The 19,064-nt window shown below is 39.7% G+C and overlaps 1 protein-coding gene across 1 annotated transcript in view; it reads right to left on the bottom strand.

Annotated features, from left to right (window-relative positions):
* Positions 1-19,064, bottom strand: part of GEK1 (D-aminoacyl-tRNA deacylase) — a 245,223-nt gene that overhangs the window by 198,858 nt on the left and 27,301 nt on the right. The gene's annotated exons all lie outside the window — the stretch shown is intronic.

The following is a 19,064-nucleotide window of genomic DNA, read 5'->3' as shown; positions in this document are numbered from 1 at the left end:
AATAAGTATCCACTCCCCTTGATAGCAGATAGTTTCGACCACTTAGTGGACGCAAGGGTGTTTAGCAAGTTGGATTTGAGGCAAGGTTATTATCAAATCAGGATTGCACCGGGCGATGAAGAGAAAACGGCCATAACAACTAGGTATGGGAGTTATGAGTTCTTGGTGATGCCTTTTGGTCTAACCAACACCCCTACGACATTCAGTACATTGATGAACAATGTTTTCAGGCGTTTGTTGGATAAGTGTGCGGTTGCCTACCTGGATGACATTTTGATTTACAGCAAAGACTTGGTCGAGCACAAGGAACATCTACAGGAGGTGTTTAGGTTGCTTAAGATGCATGATCTGTATGCGAAAAAGGAGAAGTGCATGTTTGCATAAGAGGAGGTACCATTTTTGGGAAGCATTGTTGGGCGTGGGTAGATTAAGCCAGATCTAAAAAAGTTAAAATCTATTCGAGACTGGGAACCCTTGCACAATGTTCACGAGGTGAGGCAATTCCTCGGCTTAGCCAACTACTATCAAAAGTTCGTAGAAGGCTACTCCAGGATCGCGAGCCCATTGACCAATTTATTGAAGGAGGACAGAGGTTGGAAATGGGGCAACAGGCAGCAAATTGCATTTGATTTCTTGAGGGAAAAGTTGATTGAGGAAATGGTTTCAGCGATGTCGAGAATTGGTAGATTGTATGAGGAGACAAGTGATATGAACCTTGATGAAGCTACCAAGTTAATCAAGCAGATTGAAGGAACAAGTCAGTGGGAAGACTTGGACAGAATTGATATCTGATCAAATGTGAGTAGTTTTGATGGAGAATAATTTGGTAAATACGAGTCCGGAATCCATTCTACTTGCATCACTTTCAGACGGCGAAAGCAGGTTCAGTCCATTTGTGTATTGATTTCAAAATCGGGCATCATCTATCTGATTCAACTGACATCTATTCAGACAATGCCATTTTAGATCACTGGGAACGGTGGGGTACGGTTTCGTTGAGGGACATGATGATACTCGAAAATAGCATGGATGTGCAGATTGAGAAGTGCGATAGAGCCTTAACACTTTTGAGGAATTGTACTAAGGCATTTGATCGTTGAAATTGGGATGGTCAAACAATTTTGGATCCGTGGGGAGGTAGACTCTCGAAGTTGGCCGAGCTACTCTCTTTTGAGTTCGTGCATAGATGGTCAGACTTGGTGGTAGAACATGAGATGTTATGCTTAGATGACATTGAGATCGTTGCAGGAAGAAAGCACACGGCTCCGACTCAATCACGACAAATGACACCAATGAGATTGGGCACTTTGTGTATCGTGAAGGATATGTTTCAGATTCAAAGGGAATCTTGACACCTTATTGGAAATAACCTTGACAAGGAGGTTAAAAGGTTAGCGTTTCTTCATAAAGAAGTTCCAAGTGAAATCCCTTGTAATACATTCTTGTCTATTAGAGATAAGTTTGAGGTGAAAACCTTATTCCTTGATATGATCCAAGGTGGATGTCATGACAACACCACATCATAGTATCTGTGGTGACGTCATGTGTGTATAGGCCTACCTCTTGTGTACATCATGAGGAAGTGACGACTTCCAAATGATTATCACTTGTACTTGTAGAATTCATTGAAAGGTGACAATCTTAGAATAACTTAAATCATGATATACATTTTATGTAAATGTTGAAATAGATCGTGATGCTTTATCTTGTAAATCAACAACTAAGTGTTAGATGTCATTAAATTGACGGTCTATAAGTTGTTTGTATAGATATATGATAAGTATTTGGCGAATATCTTGCCTTGATATTTTGATAGGCCATTATTGTATTGAGTACTTGGTGGATATCATTAATTTGATGTTCTGATAGGCCATTACTCAGAGTCATTGGTGGATATCATTATATTGATGTTCTAATAGGTCACTGCTCATGCTACTTGACATGATATCAAATCATACTTGGTGAATATCCTATGTCGATATTCTCATAGACCAATACATATATGATATCATATATTGGAAGTCTTCTGATCAAAGACTTCCTTTGTTGTATTATTTCTAAATATTACCAATGGTGTTCTATTTATCCTTTGTTTATCCTACCTAGCTAAGAGGGAGTCTTAATGTTTTGTAGCTTTAGTCGGATAAACCTATGAATAATTATATATGTGATATAATTTGTTCATTATATATAGGGTTATTATATATATATATATATATATATATATATATATATATATATATATTGTGTAATTAATGAATAGACATGTCCCTTGAAGAGACATGTCTCTTCATAACCTTATTCCCAATTTAAATGCAAAAGAGATTGCTGCATTTGAAATATATAGAAATCACAGGCAGTATTATTTCATTTGCAGCAATCCTTTATCTTTAACAAGTATGAAGAGGTATATAGCATACACTATTCTCAGATATATAAAAAAACTTCATAATACTTATTTCTTTGTCATCTAATCTATCTTTCTACACATTTGATGTTCTTGCAATTGTGCATTGCTCCACTAAAAGCTTAAGAATGTTCACACAGATAAAATGCTTCTACTAGTTGTAGAGCAATAGCATCTATAAAAGATAAACAATGCATACAAAGTCTACAATGAACTCCTCAAGCATTAGAGTTGAGATACACATAAATATGCACACACCCTAAAAATAAAAAATAATATTATGAACTATGTCCCTCGAGATGCATAAGAAATATTAGTCACACAACATTATCTAATTTGTTACATTCTCATTGTGAATTTGACTGTTCATCTACCAGTTCCAAAGAGAGGGACGTGAACCATCACAACCACTTGTGTGGCTTTCCCCATACTTCAACAAAATCAACTCCTGTACACATGCTCCATGGAGACCTTCTTCGCATGATGCATGATCTACAATTATGCTTTTAGTACATGACATGCTTCGAATTTCCTCTGCATTTAATCTTTACTAAGTGCCTACGATTTTTTATCTGTCCATTCAAGGATGAGGATAAATGCCCAACTTTTAGCAAAACATAAAGCCACAAGATTATAAGAAGAAACGTTTTATATGAAGAAAAAAACAAAATACATATCCTTGCAATCTTTAATACACTGCAATATTCAAATAGTGTAAAAACAAACTTATCTATCCATTGAGTTTCCAGACACCAAAGACATTGACATGACAAGAAGTTATGAAATCTCATCAATGTTTTACTGTGCATAGTATTGCTTCCCTCAATATATCTAAAAGATAGTGGAAAGACACTCTCACACCAACCTAACTAATTTTCATCAAGAGATACTTCGACACATAGAATACTTTTCATGATCACCAAATGCTCTCAAATTTATCGTCAAAACCAATACCTGTGTTGTTTTCTGCTCTTAACAAGAGAATGAATTAATGATCGCAGAGAGTTTTATTTATTTAGCGACAAGAGCATCTCAACAGTACGCAAAAATAAAAAGAGAAAAATGATAGTTGTATTCGATACATATATCCTCTTACTCGCCAAAAACTCCAAGCATGGATACTTGTTTTTTTCAAAAAAATGTTAGGCCTATGGGAGGATAAGCTACTAGAAAGATACTGCTAGTGTGGATAATAAACCACAAGCTAGAGAAAGAAAATAAAACTTACTAAAGAAAACTTGAAGAGGATATGAATCAACGACAATTTGAATTCTTTCTATGCAAACGCATAAAAGATAGCAAGAGCCTAGCATGAACATTCTTACCTCCATGTTGAAGATGATTCTTATCCACAAAAATACCTCCATGTGAGATATCGCATTGAATAGAGCCTCTGCAATCTTTTTCAGCTTCTGCAATCTTGGTATGAACTCTGAGCAAAGCATTCTACGCAAGTGACCACCTCTCAATGAACCCATAAAAAATCCGAATGATGATCTGCCTTTGCTGGTACAGTAACAAGTACGACCTTTTCCTTGCACCCTTCCATCATTAATTGCTCACTTAAATGATTCCCTATTTCACACCATATACTTCCTCCTTTTCCTATACAACCTCTAAGATTTGCCTCGAGGTACAAGTTCTTCAACGATATATCTTCGTTGTTGGCCTGCAATGCCCATTGTCCTTCACTCTCGATAAAACGTAAAGGCATCAAATGAAAGAAATTGAAACCGTCTAAAAGTTTCTTCATTCGACTAAATGCAGATGTTGTAACGACATTTCAAAATGTTGGTGTTTCAACTATTCCAAGATCTGTTAGAACATCATCATTGAATATATATATATATATATATATATATATATATATATATATATATATATATATATATATATTGGCCATGCCAATATGCATCACCGTGAGTAAAACACAATGCAATACTTGTTGTGAGGTTTTCACACATCGCCCCAAAATCTTGGGGACCCCCTTTTTAATCGCCTTTAGGGCCAATGGAGAAGGTTAGATGTATTTTTCACCCGGTTTCAACTTGATTTTCCAGAGCTATCAGTTCTATCCTTAGGCCGAATAAGTTCAAAATTGATTTCAACTTGGCAGGATAAGATTGTGAATTTTGTACTTAGACGATTTCTTTTGAAAATTTGGATTTAATTGTAAATTTGAATGATTTTCAAATAAGGAAATTTTTCGTTAGACTTAGGTTCTTGGAAAATCTTTTTTTTTTTGGTGAAATAGAATTTAATTTTGTAAGATGAAGTTAAATTGCAAAATCGATTTTTACTCTAGAGGCAATTTTATTTTTTTTGTCATAAAATTTTAATTATTTAGCAAAATCGATTTAGAGGAAAATTGCAAAAATTGGCTTTAATAGATTCAATTTGCCTTGAAAGCTTTTGGTATTTAATGAAATTGGTAAATTCATATTAAGAAATGGCTTTTGGTTAGCCAAAATTCAACTTCAAGGATGTATTAATTAGCAAACCATCATTAAATAGAAATTTTTAGCATCCCCAAGGCACCATTTAATTTCGTTTTGCAATTTGTGGTTAATTAGTAAATTAAAAGTGCAGTTTTCATTTTAGAAAATTAAAATTTTGGCAAAGTATTTAAAGTGGGCCACTAATTTAGCTTTAATTTTGGTTTTTTTTTCCTCTATAGGACCAAGTCGGCCAGCCTGTGAGGAAGGTGAAAGCTGCTATAAAGGGAGTCCCCTCCCATTTCATTTTCATCAATTCATTTGCTCCTCATGCTTGGGCGAATTTGAAGCAAGGGCAGATTTCCAGACTTGGCCGAAATTGGTGGAAGGCAGTTTTTTGGCGATTTTTGGGTAATTTCTCCATTGCCATTGATTGGGCGATTTGTCTAAGGGCCAGATTTTTTGCGTTTTTGGGGATTTTTGCTCCACTTTGTGGGCTGCGATTTGTGCCCTAGGTGGCAGATTTTACAGATTTTGCTCCTCCTTTGCTTGGGCGAATTTTGTCGAAGGGCAGATTTTTTTTCATGCTTAGCCGAATTTTGTGGGAGCCAAATTTTGTGGGGGCCGAAATTTGTGGAAGACAAAATTCTGATTTTCTAGAGTGGCTGCAATTTTTATATCAGATTTGGGCAATTTTGTTGGGAGAAGAGATACATATGAAAGTTTGATTTTTGCATAGAAGGCAAGTGTTGGATAAGCTTAGAGGCTTTGTTTTCTAATTTGCAAAGGGATTTGTAATTCTTTGATGTCATATCCCGAGTTCCGAAAAGTTGCTGTAAGATTATTAGTTAAGGTGAAAGTCATCATCTAGAGTTGCAAGGAGTGCTTAAGCTGACATCCATTCTTTCGCTCTTTTCTAAGAATTGCACTACTTGGTTCTTCTTGCCTTTTGGTCCACCACGCTACCATCCCGTAATAGGGCGACGAGCATGGAGGATGATAGTGCAAGTAAAAATCCCAAGCGGGCAAACGCTAAGAAAGACAAAGAGGATATGACGCCTAAAACTTCCTTCTTCTCGAAAATGAAGAAAGTAACCGATACTAATATCGCTACAGTGGACATGATACGGATGAGGGACAGACTAAAGGAAGGACAATCCCCCTTGGCAAAGAGGATATACAAGAACGGAATTGTACATGCAGCAGCTTTTCCTCCTACTTTGCCTTGTCCGGAATTGATTATGGAGTGTGCATCCAGATTTGATCTAGACAGTAAATCCATCATTTTTGGCGAAGGGAAGAGAGTGTTGGCCAACATTGGCGAACAAGCAATTGAAGAGACATTTAATATTCCCCAGAGCAAGGGCATGACAGTTGTAATGGTGGATCAGGCGGCCAAATCATTTCAAGGTAACCAAGAGGCCTACTTCTCACATCTAAAGCGGAATTGGATACACGAAGGAAGGAAAGGAGTTAACAAATCAACAAGGCTTACAGTGGCAGATTTCAAGCCGGAATATGGCGATCTCATTGTTCTTCTCAGCCGGATCATGGGCCTAGCTCAAGCTATGCAATTCGAAAACTGGATGTACTTCTTCATTGATGAAATTGAAAGGGGAAAAGGAAAATTTGATTGGGCTAGGATCATAAGTGAAAATTTAGAGTTGCAACTTAGAACAGTTCAAAACCAAAGGCAATTCTACATGGGATCCTATCTGTTTTACTTAATTGCTAGATTGTATGAGAGTCCGGGACTTAGGGCCTTAGGAGAGATTGGTAATGGGCCGGGGCAATATTTGGTGCATGAATGCTATCCGTAGCTTCATTTGCACAATAACAAGGATTACAAGATGTTTTGCGATGCATTCGCCATGAAGACAGTAAGGGTATTACAAGGGGCGCCTGCTAAGAGACTTTCATCGGAAGCAGAAGCAAGGATTAAGAAGTTTGGGAGTTGGTTCATCCAATTCCCGCAATTCACATACATTAGAGTGGCAGGAAGTACAGTTTGTCCCAAGAGGCTTCCAAGATACCCGCCCGACAAGGTAGTTTTGATGGAATTGGCTAGGCAGCTTGAGCACTATGATAGAGTAATGAGGAATGAGGGGAAAACAGGCGTTTCCTTCTCAATTATAATTGGCAATGATAGTTGCCCAAATCGGGCCACCTTTGAGGCTGCGGAAAAGGAATTGGAGTGGTATCATCTAGGATGGTACAGAGCAAGGCAAGGATTCGACCCTGTTGGTCTTATCAAGGCATCTCATGGAAGCGAATTTAAGCATGTTCCCACTATAGAGGACTTTTGGGCCAATGCAAAGGATGATTTTCACGTGAGAAAGCTAGCTTTCTCGAGATTGTCGGTGAACATGATGAGAGATATCAGATGGAGAGGCCTTGATATTCCCGATCAATTGGAGGATGATCGTAGTGTGTTGAGAGAAGACTATGAGACAGTAGTTGGAACAGAGTTGAATCCAGTGGATTGGGACGATCATCAGGATCCTTCCTTGGAGGCAGTCACAAGGACAGTAGATTTGCATACCGAGTCGTGGTATAATGCCAAGATGAGAAAGCTACAAAGACAAAAGGTTCTCCTTACTTATGAGATGATGAAACCGAAGGAAGGTCTAGTAGAATCAATCGGACAGAAGGGTGAAGGAAGTGGCCGGCAATTGGAGACAGTGAGAAATAGCAAGAAGAGGGCTTTGGAGGTAGACAAAAGCCAAGAACGTTCGGAACCTCCAGCCAAGAGACAACGGGCAGCGCCGTCAAGGGAGAGTATAACTAAGGCTAGAAGCCAAGAGGTCAATTCGAGTGATAAAGGGGCCGCAGTGGAGGTGAGCTCTGATTCGGAATCAAGTGGCTACAGTGAAAGTACGGAGTACTCCCCTCTCTCGGAGAACCAGCAAGGAAATATGGCAGAAACTAGTAGAGAAGAAGATGGGCCGATTGATATTGAAGAGAAAAGTCAGGCGTCTAAGGCTGTTGGTGATGCTTTGTTGGTCGAACCGAATCCGGATTTGGGGAGATGCACTGCACCACTATGGTTAAGGCAAATGCTTATGCCGAGAGGCGAGGTGGTAATGGCTCACGCAGTTGATGATATCCAAGGACTAATAGAAAAGGATGATAGCGAGAACCAAAAACAGATGGCAAATACGGTGGGAAGGGTAATTAGAAGCGACAGTGATGGTCACCGAAGGGTTCATATTGCTATACCAACAGTCAATAAGGCAGCGGATGAGATTGCAGCCCAGGAGTACGAAATAGTAGAACATAATTTGGGAAGAAATACAGATGATATGGAATGTGAGGAGGTTCAGGAAGGCATAGCATCAATCAGAGAGAGATTGAGGAAGGCAAACGAAAAGATAGTAAAGTTGGAGGCCGAAAACAAATATTGGAGAGATTGCCAGCCAATCCAACAGCTGCATCAGGCAGCCCTTCCTCAAGACAGCGGGAGCAATTCAGAAGAGGTATCAGCTCAGTTACATGAAGTAAGATCTATGATACAATCCAAGATGGGCGAAATTTCTTGCCCTCCTTCATCTCAACATTCCAGTCATTGGTGACTGTTAGAAACAAATTCAGATTATTTGAAGAGGAATGGAAGAATTTTCTTCCCATCAAGGATTTGGTTATTCCTAGGCTGCAGGCGTTCATTAGGCTACCGGAGGCATATTTGGAAAGAGCCCGGTTGGTTGATGAGAGAGGATTGAGCATAGTTGAATCTTGGTATGTCGCATTGACTACCAGATTCAGAACACTTGAAGAAATTCATGATGAGATTGCACAACACAGCCCAAGCGTCGACACTTCCATTTCGACCATGATGAGCGACGCTGGGGTGGCGCTTGATTTTGAGGGTATTAGAGAGGAGGATGTCAGTGAGACAGGATTTGGATCGAGATTGGATGAGTTAGGAAAGGCTGCCGTCAAAAGGAAACATCTGAACACCCTTTCCTCACTCAATGCTTTTATTGGGTTTGCAAAGGAATATGAGAAGGATCACGAAAGGATACTACAAGCAGCAAACAGCGTGGCAAAGTCAGCAGAACTCCGAGCGAAGCATACACCTTGTTCTCTTATGGAAGAAGTTAACGAAAGGCTAGCTAAGTTCATTGCCTTAGCTAAAAGAACAAAAGAAAAAGGAAGAATTATATTAGAAGATCATCTTATGTAAGCCCAAGTGGCAACTTTCTCTTTCTTCTAGAATAGGACAAGTGTTTGTTTCTGATTGGCCACCATTTTGGTGCCTTCTCATTGGTTGCCACTTTTGCACTTTTTTCATTGGTCCATTGATGAGGTGGCATCTTCTCATTGGTCGATGGGGTGGCAACCCTAATTAGGGTTTTTGGATCCAATCTGGATCGTCGATCTTGTTTTGATCTCTACCGTCCATTGTATTTTGGACCTCTATATAAGGCCATTGGCTCTCATTTGTAAAGGAGGAGGGGTTGGAGAAATTGTTGCGAAAATAATACCAAAGTGCTCTCTTTTTCATTGCATGTTGACTAAGAACATTGGGTGTTATTGCATGTTTTCTACTTCCACATAGTTAAATTTTCTTTTCAAGTTGGAGCAATTTCATTTCAAGTTGTTAGAGTAAGAGTAAAATAAAATGGATAGTTGCATGGTAGCTTTGGTAGATGTTTGATAGGGGTCAACACTAGGCCACTAGCATCCTAGCGGCTGGTTGGGAGGCTTTGTGTGGTGATCTAGTTTACTTTCCTTTGAAGCGTTGCATCTATGGAGGTAGGGCCGCTGGTTAGCCTTCATTAGATTCGATCCCCGTCCATCTGCTAACCTTCCATTCTTAGGAGTAGGAGTAGTTGAGCAGCCAAATTTCATGCTTAGAAGAGGTTAGTTAGAGAAGTAAACCAAAACATCGGCATTCTCACCTTCCATCGCCATTCACCCTACATTGCCATCATCGCGCCATCAACATCATCTAGCATTCACACCGAACCACCATCTCCATTTTCTCACCAAGATCCAAATTTTTCTCAAACAAGAAAACGTAAGGTCGCCTACGTGATTACCAACAAATCACATTGATAAAATTGAGCGAGTATCCAACGGTGTAAGGAACATTGGAGTTATACTCATGTCCCATGAGAGATAACTTTTCAAGAGAGGAATTGTGTATTTGATATTCTGTATCAAGCATCCAATTACTAATATGTTATGTAGTGACACAAAACTCGCATCAACATTATCTGGCGCTAGAAGGAGGGCAAGAAATTTTCCCTTTTGAGAAACTTTCAAGATAAGTGTGAAGAAGAATGGTGCTTCCTAGATCAAATCAACCTAGAGCAACTTGGAGAACACTTCAGGATCACCTTGTAGCCAGTTTGGGCTCAATTGCTTGGGAGGAAAGTGAAAACACCAGAGAGTATTTGGACACCATTGAAGTATTGAATCAAGAAGAAAGGAAAGCAAGAGCTATTGAAAGGAGAATTCAAAGGAAGTTGGAACGCCAAAGAGAATTGGAAAGGAAGCTTGAGAGGGAAAGAAAGGCGCAAAGACAAGCTCAAGCTATTATCAAAGAAGACTCGAATTAGAGAATCACTTGAGTCGGGTCTGAACTATATTCAAGCTGGATAGAAAGATTGGATCTTTTTCCCCTGAAAGATTTGAGAGATTGATATCGGATAAGAGATAGAGGATATTGAGAAATACACCACACCAAGAAGAAGACTTACTTGTGTTAGAATCTCCCAAAAGGTCAAGGAATCGTCAAGTAGCTGATATCTCAAACTTAGCTAGCTCCTCAAGTGGTCAAACAATCCAAGCTTTGGTTAATTCGCCAGCTCAAGTTCAAGTTCAAGTTCAAGCCAATCAACCAACAATGGCTCAACCACCATGGATTCAAAACAATGCTTCACCCATTTCATTCCAACAGTACCATGATCTACCTAAGAATCCTGAGGTTTTTTGCTCCAAGTTTTTTGTCAATAACCCTAACCGCACAGCAGAAGAGCATATCAAAGTGTTTCAAGAGGCATTATGCAACAGAAGAATTCAAGAAGAAGATGTTGCATGTAGGCTTTTCCCCTATTCATTGAGTGAGGAACCATATTACTGGTTTGTCAATTTGCCAGCATCATCAATAACGGAATGGGTTCAACTCAGGGAAGCCTTTATTGCAAAGTTTGGTATGCCCACCACACTACTGGAGTTACATAGAATGTTTGTGGACATCAGGAGACGTGATAAAGAGTCAATAAGTTCCTTCAATGATCGTTTCCATAAGGCTTACACGAGATTGCAAGCTCCTTACACAATAACAGAGGCGGGTGCATTGGAAGCATACTACAGTGCCTTAGACAGCCAGACGGCTATGTTCACAAGGATGGCGAATCCTGCTCCTGCGACACTAACTGAGGCTTACACTAAAGCAATTAAGATTGGGAGGCAATTAGGCCAACAAGGAATAGAACCTCAAGGTGTAAGGTATCCGAACAATCCAGTTCCACAACTTGCTTACCAAGCTCCTACAAATCAATTGGTGGTACACCCGGGACCTCCATTATCTCAAGCACCACCCTCAGTACCAGTTTATCTACAAGGTGCAGGTTCCTCCACGAGGACACAAGAAGAGAAGGATGAGATGAAAGAGTTGATTGACCAAGTCAAGAAGCTATCCACGGAAGTCACCTATTTGAGAAATCAGAACAATCAACTCCAAAGTTCCCATAGAAACAACCAAGGAAGCAATTATCAGAACCAAGGGAATAATTACCAGAATCAAGGTGGAAGTTATCAAGGAGGGTATCAAAGAAACCATCAAGAAGGGGGATACCAAAGAAATTATCAGGATAGAGACTACCAAAGAAACAATCAAGGTGGTGGTTATCAAAGGAACTATCAAAACAACAACTATCAAGGTAACAATCAGTCACAAGACCAAGGATATAGCAATCAGTCTAACCAAAGGAAGACTTGGAACACAGGCCCAAACAATGGAAACGTGGTGTCGCAACTTGATAATCAGGCCTCAACGGATAGTAGACCGGTAGATAGAATATTTCTAGCTGAGTCCGCTATGTCCAAATATTGCAGATTTCATGAGACTGATTTACATTCGGAGTTAGGATGTGCTGAGTTCAAGAGGGCATCTAACCTGTTTCAAAACATAACAGATGAGTCAAATAGTTAGGAAGATGTGAAGGTCACGGGGTATGAGATTGTTCCATCCCCGGGATATGATCAGTGTTTGACTTTTGAGGAGTTTTCATTCCCGCCAGAATTTGAAGCATATAAAGAGCACCAAGGAAGATTTCCACCCGAATCAGCCAATGGGCCAGTTAGCGAGGTGATAAATCAAAATGAATATAACAATGAGTCGGATTTTTCTTTCCCACCTTTGGAGGATACTGTTCTAGTTCAAGGAACAGGTGGGAATCAAACATTTCAACAACCGGCTAGCAACGCAAGATTTTATCAGAGAAACAACAGGAGGAATGACGGACCCTTCACATCCTCCATTCCCCCGAATAATTTCAATACACCTCCACACCCCAATGCGAGCAATGTACCAAATGCTTCAAGGGATGCCCCTGAATACAGACATAGTAACCATAGTAGTGGGAATGGACAACAGAATTTTCAACAGGGTATACAAAAGAACAATCAAGATGTTCAAAGATCACAGAATGTCCAGTCGACACAAGAAACAAATAGAGGAAGAACGGGAAACAACACTGTCAATAACGAAGAATTGAAGAAGTTGGGACAAAGTGTGACAGAGGAGATGAGGAAGATCAAGATCAGTCTCCCTTTGTTCGAATTACTGAAGATAGCAGAGGTTAGGGATACGTTCCTTAACAATTTGAAGGATAACAAACCACAAGGATCTCAAACTCAAAGTACAGTAACACATACTCAAGGGAGGTCTCCTAATTCGGTGCATGTAATCCAAGACGCTCTAGGAGCGAATATGACAAATTCATCTCAAGAAATTTCGTATGGTGAAGGGGAGAACCCTACACAAGAGGTTGCATATGGCGACATTAGCAGTTTCAATGGCCAGTTAGGGCCTCAACCAATTTATGTGGCTCAAGGATCGACGCCTATAGAACAACAAACTCAAAAGAGTCAAAATCCGGTGAACAATAAAGAAAAGGTGAAGAAGGAAGAGATTACTCAAACAATAGATTTCGGAGTGAAGCCAAAGCAAGCACATAAGACACCTGTGGTATATTATCAAGGGAAAGAGGAACCAGCCCCATTCTTGTTGTCAGTAAGGATGTTCGAGAAGTTGCTTCACAATTGTTTGATAGATTCAGGAGCATCAAGCAACGTCATGCCTTTGAACATTTGCAGAAGGTTAGGAATCACGCCTTTGGACTCCAACAGAAGAGTTACTCAATTGGATAAAACGGAAGTGCCAGTGGTAGGAGAATTACACAATATACATATGCAGTTGGCATCTGATCCGAGGATGGAACACATGGTAGACATTTCAGTAGTGGATGTAGCCGATACCTACGGATTGATCCTAGGGAGAGATTGGGCTAGAAAATTGAATGGATATATGGCTACTGACTTCTCCCACATGTGGCTCCCATGGAAAGGTTTGGCGAATCAAATTAGAATTGATAGCACCCCAAGGTTGAGATTGACAGTGACCGAAAATGGGGAGTCAAACGAAATATTGTTTGTGGAGACAAATATGAGCACCTACAGACCAAAGAAAGTAGAAGTATTGACAATGAATATCATAAGCAAAGGAAGGGATTCCATTGAGATCCTGATTGAGTCAGATCCAGATGCTTCGTCCGATGAGGGTGAAGGCATGTTTGAAAATTTCAAGAATTTCGTGACTAGGACCGTGCAACAAGGAATGGAGTTGGGTAACCGAACACCAGTAAGAGACTTATTATTACCCAATTGGTGCAAAATTCACAATGCATTCCACTCGGAGTTATCTTGCTCTCTGTGTACAGTAGCCTTAGAACAAGTGGAAAAGAGAATACCAGGGGCTCTAAAACGAGAAGATCAACATGGTAAACAGAAGGTTGAGATTCAACAAGTTGATGAAGCAGAAAGCAACATGATGGGTGAAACAAAGAACCAAATTACACCACCCAGTGCGGAAATAAAAGAAGATGATGAAATAGACGAGTCGGAGAGTCTCCAAAAGGAGAAGCATCTAGAAAGAAATGGAGTATGGACTCTAAGATTCGATGGTTCCAGAACCAAACAAGGAGCTGGAGCCGGATTTGAGTTAGTCAGCCCAACAGGGACAACATATTTAGAGGCACATAGATTGCAATTCTCATGCACTAACAATGTGGCAGAATATGAAGCTTTGATTTTAGGATTGTTATGCGCTATCAAGAAAGGTGCCAAAATACTACATGTTCTTGGGGACTCATATTTGATAACTGAGCAGATAAAACAGAAGTTCGCCTGCTATGACAAGAGATTGAAGAGATATAGAAACAGGGTTTGGGATTTGATAGAGGACTTCGATGCCTTCAATATCAAGTTTAGCTATAGAGCGAACAATCAGGTGGCAAATGCCCTCGCACAGACTGCAAGCTCGCTGGCACCAATTAAGTTGGATGGTTTGAAGAAATTCAGAGTTGAGTTGGCATCGGTTCCATCAGTACCAGACAATGTCAAGAATTTCCAAGTGTTTGAAGATGATAGACATATCCTCAAATTCTTGACCAATTCAGATGTTTTCACAGCGCAAATCATAGATGGTGAAGTGGATGAAGAAGCAGAGATTGATGCAGAAGGAATTATGAGCTTAAAAGAAAATACTATTCCAAAGGGGATTATTGAGTTAGAAAGGATATTTGACATGGACCAGTTCCACAAAATGCAGTATCAACCCACAGGGGGCGATGAGTGTGAAAAGGTTAATTTGGGGACAGAAGATTGTCCCAAAATAGTTCACATTGGGAAAGTTTGCACACCTAAGGAGAAGGCAGATATATTGAGTTTGATGAAGGAATTCCCAGATGTAATTGCTTGGGGATATGGAGATTTGAAAACATATGATCCTTCTATCATCACACATACAATTCCACTGAAGGAAGGGAGTAAGCCATTCAGGCAGCGGCAGAGGCCAGTCAATCCTTTGTTAGAACCATTGATATATCAAGAAGTAAAGAAGTTGCTAGATGCGCGGATCATTTTCCCAGTGAGACATTCAACGTGGGTCGCCAATCTTGTCCCAGTAAGGAAGAAGAACGGAGAGATAAGACTATGTGTAGATTTCAGAAATTTGAACAGAGCCTCAGAAAAAGACAATTATCCATTGCCATCACTAGACGAGGTTTTGCAAATTGTAAATGGAGCCCAAATGATGTCATTAATGGATGGATACTCGGGATACAATCAAGTGATAGTCGAAGAAGAAGATAGGTTAAAAACGGCTTTCACCACGAAGTGGGGAACATTTGCATACAGAAGGATGCCTTTTGGCTTGATCAATGCAGGAGCAACATTTCAAAGAGCCATGGATTATGCTTTCAAGGACTTAAAAGACAAGTGCATTATAATCTACATGGATGACATAACCGTATTTTCAAAGAACAGAGAAGATCACATTCTGGATTTGAGGAAAGTTTTCAGGAAATGTAGTAGGTATGGAATTTCTCTGAACCCGAAGAAATGTATGTTTGGAGTCACCGAGGGTAAATTGCTAGGACATATAATTTCAGAAAGAGGTATCATGATAGATCCAGAGAGGGTGGAAGCAATTTCCAAACTTGGCATGCCAGGAAGTAAGAAGGAGCTCAAATCGTTCTTTGGAAAGATCAACTTTGTGAGAAAGTTCATATTTGCATTTGCTAAGATCGTGAAGCCAATGAATGACATGTTGAAAAAGGATGCAAAAGTGGATTGGACTCCAGTAGCTAAGAAGGCATTTGAAGAGATAAAACATGCTATCATCAATGCACCAGTTCTAGTGAGTCCAGATTATGAGAGGCCATTCAATATATATTCTTTCGCCTCTGATCATGCATGCGCAGCTATTTTAACACAGAAGAATGAAGAAGATGAAGAGCACTCGATAGCCTTCATGAGTGCACCTTTCAGAGAAGCTGAATTGAATTATCCAAATGTGGAGAAGCAAGCTTATGCCTTGGTGAAGGCAATGAAGAAATTCAGGCACTACATCTTGAGAAGTAAAGTACGTGCAATTGTACCTGATATAGCAGTGAAGGCGCTACTGATGCAGAGTGAGCTTGGAGAAAGAAGAGGCAAGTGGGTCGCCACTATCCAAGAATATGACATAGAAATCCTACCAATGAAATTGGTTAGAGGACAACAATTGGCACAGACCATGGCATCAGAGGGGCCTGGACTTGTGCAACAAGTTTATGAATTGGAGGATGTACATCCCGATGAATGGTACCAGGACATAACCAACTATTTGTTAAATCATCGGTGTGCCCTTCACATTTGAATCCAGTACAGAAGCGAGCATTGAGATTCAAGAGCAGAAGATATATGTTACAAGGAGCAGTATTATACAAGCAAAATCATGAAGGGATATATTTGAGATGTGTCGGAAAGGAAGAAGCCAGAAATATTTTGGAACATTTTCATGATAAATGGGGAACAGGACACGGATCAGACTTGGCCACAGCACATTGGATACTAAGAGCAGGATATTATTGGCCAACTTTGTTCAAGGATACTCACGAGCACGTAAAGATTTGTCATGTTTGCCAAACTTCGGCAAAACGACAAAGGAATCCGGCAATGCCTCTGCGGCCAATCATCGAGGTGAGACCTTTCGCGATGTGGGGACTTGACTTCATCGGTCCTATCAATCCACCTTCCTCAGCACAACACAGGTATATTCTAACCGCAACTGACTACTGTACTCGGTGGTCAGAAGCCCAAGCTTTCAAGAATTGCACTGCTGAGATTGTTATCAAATTTTTAGAGGAAAGAATCACTACCAGGTTTGGGTGTCCTTCTGCTTTTGTTTGTGATAATGGTTCTGCTTTCACTTCTTTGAAATTTCATACATGGGCATTTGATCACGGGATTATTTTAAAATTTTCATCAGGTTACTATCCCCAGGGAAATGGCCTAGCAGAATCCACAAACAAGAACCTTTTGACTGTGATTGGAAAACTTTTAGACAGGAACCCAAAAGATTGGCACACACAACTGAGATACGCTTTGTGGGCAGATAGAACAAGAGTTAAAGAGTCCATAGGGATCACTCCTTTTCATATGGTTTATGGACAAGACCCTGTATTCCCAATTCAATTGAAAATTCCAACTTTAAGGTTCATACAGAAATACTATGATGAGAACGAAGACAGAGTCCAAGTTAGGTTGACTCAACTGATGCAGTGAGATGAGAAAAGAGACGAAGCCCTAAAAAAATTTGCAAAACATCAAGGGGTAGTAAAACGTTGGTTTGACAGAAAAGCACAAAACAAGGCCTTCAGGATTTCTGACTTGGTCTTATATTGGGACAAAGCCCATGAAAAGAAAGGACAACATAATAAATTCGACAAACTTTGGAAAGGTCCTTTCCAGATTGCTGAGATCATCGGAGATAATGCATTTAGACTCAAGACACTCACTGGAGGAGGTGTCCCATTGCCCGTCAATGGGCAATTCCTCAAGCATTATTTCCAAGCCTAGGACTCTGTCCGGAGCCCTTTGTACATAGTTAGTTTAGGTTTGCTTTCAGTTGTTAGTTTAGGTTTGCTTTCAGTTCTTTAGAATAGAGTTTATCTTGGACCATTTGGCCCAAGGGTTAGAGTAGTTTCCCTTTCAATTGTTTAGAGTAGTTTTCTTTTAGTTGCTTAGTTTAGGTCTTTTGAGGGAGCTTGAATTTTGATTTGCATCAAGTCATTTGACTTGAGATCTTTTTGCTTCCCTCAGTCGGAGAGTAGTTTTGGTTTTGGACCTTTGCAAGTGCAAAGGAGGGTTCCATGTTATCACTCATGGGCGAGGTGTGTAGATTTTATATTATATTGGGACAAAACGGAGTCTGTCTTGTTCATTTCTCGAATGCATTTAACAAGGTTCAGAGATTAAAGGATGTGTTTAGTCGTTGGTCTATGGTAGGACTTGTACTAAATTTGGGTTAGACTCTATAGAGGTTCTTAAGTTATCTTTTGACATGGTTACAACATTCTACTCACACTTAATTGCTCTGAGTTCTTGGTGTTTTAAAGTGAAGTTGGACTTGGTAAAAATCATACACCTGCTTCAGCGCCACTGTGGTATTCCAAACCCTCCGCAAGCTTCATTGCCTGCAAACCAAACAAAAGATTGAAAAGAGAGAAGAAAAAGAGAAAATATCAGGAGAAAAGAGAAAAGGCAATATTAAAGTGAAAATAAAGATAAAATTTGGTTAAAGGGTGTGCAGTCATCTCTGCCGGTGCTATAAAGATAATCACTAAAGGCAGAACCGTGATTGTGGTGCCACAGCGATAACTCCGTCGGGGCTATAGACGCCTGACTGGCAGCGGAGCTCTATCCGGGTTGCTTTTGAAGTAAGGATATTTATAATAGCTAAGTTTAATGGATCTGAGAGACTATCAACTTCTTGTCGAGCGGGGAATAAATCATTTGCACACACGTGAGTAACTTATGGTCAGAGTGCTTAGGTTCAACTTGAGAGTCCTTTCCCTTGTTGAGTGCTCGTCCTTAAGTGATTTGCGGATAGGCCATCCTGAGATTTTGTTCTAAGTTACTTGTTTCTCGAAATGTTCAGGAACATTTCACCCGTGGAGTTGCCAGATGTTGTGAGGTTTTCACACATCGCCCCAAAATCTTGGGGACCCCCTTTTCAATCGCCTTTAGGGCCAGTGGAGAAGGTTAGATGTATTTTTCACCCGGTTTCAACTTGATTTTCCAGAGCTATCAGTTCTATCCTTAGGCCGAATAAGTTCAAAATTGATTTCAACTTGGCAGGATAAGATTGTGAATTTTGTACTTAGACGATTTCTTTTGAAAATTTGGATTTAATTGTAAATTTGAATGATTTTCAAATAAGGAAATTTTTCGTTAGACTTAGGTTCTTGGAAAATCTTTTTTTTTTTGGTGAAATAGAATTTAATTTTGTAAGATGAAGTTAAATTGCAAAATCGATTTTTACTCTAGAGGCAATTTTATTTTTTTTGTCATAAAATTTTAATTATTTAGCAAAATCGATTTAGAGGAAAATTGCAAAAATTGGCTTTAATAGATTCAATTTGCCTTGAAAGCTTTTGGTATTTAAT

Source organism: Cupressus sempervirens, chromosome 3 (assembly GCF_028749045.1).
Source record: "Cupressus sempervirens isolate cs-2001-9-10 chromosome 3, ASM2874904v1, whole genome shotgun sequence".
Classification (NCBI taxonomy): Eukaryota; Viridiplantae; Streptophyta; class Pinopsida; order Cupressales; family Cupressaceae; genus Cupressus; species Cupressus sempervirens.
The sequence above is the reverse complement of the archived record's forward strand: the minus strand, read 5'-3'. Positions and strand labels throughout refer to the sequence as shown.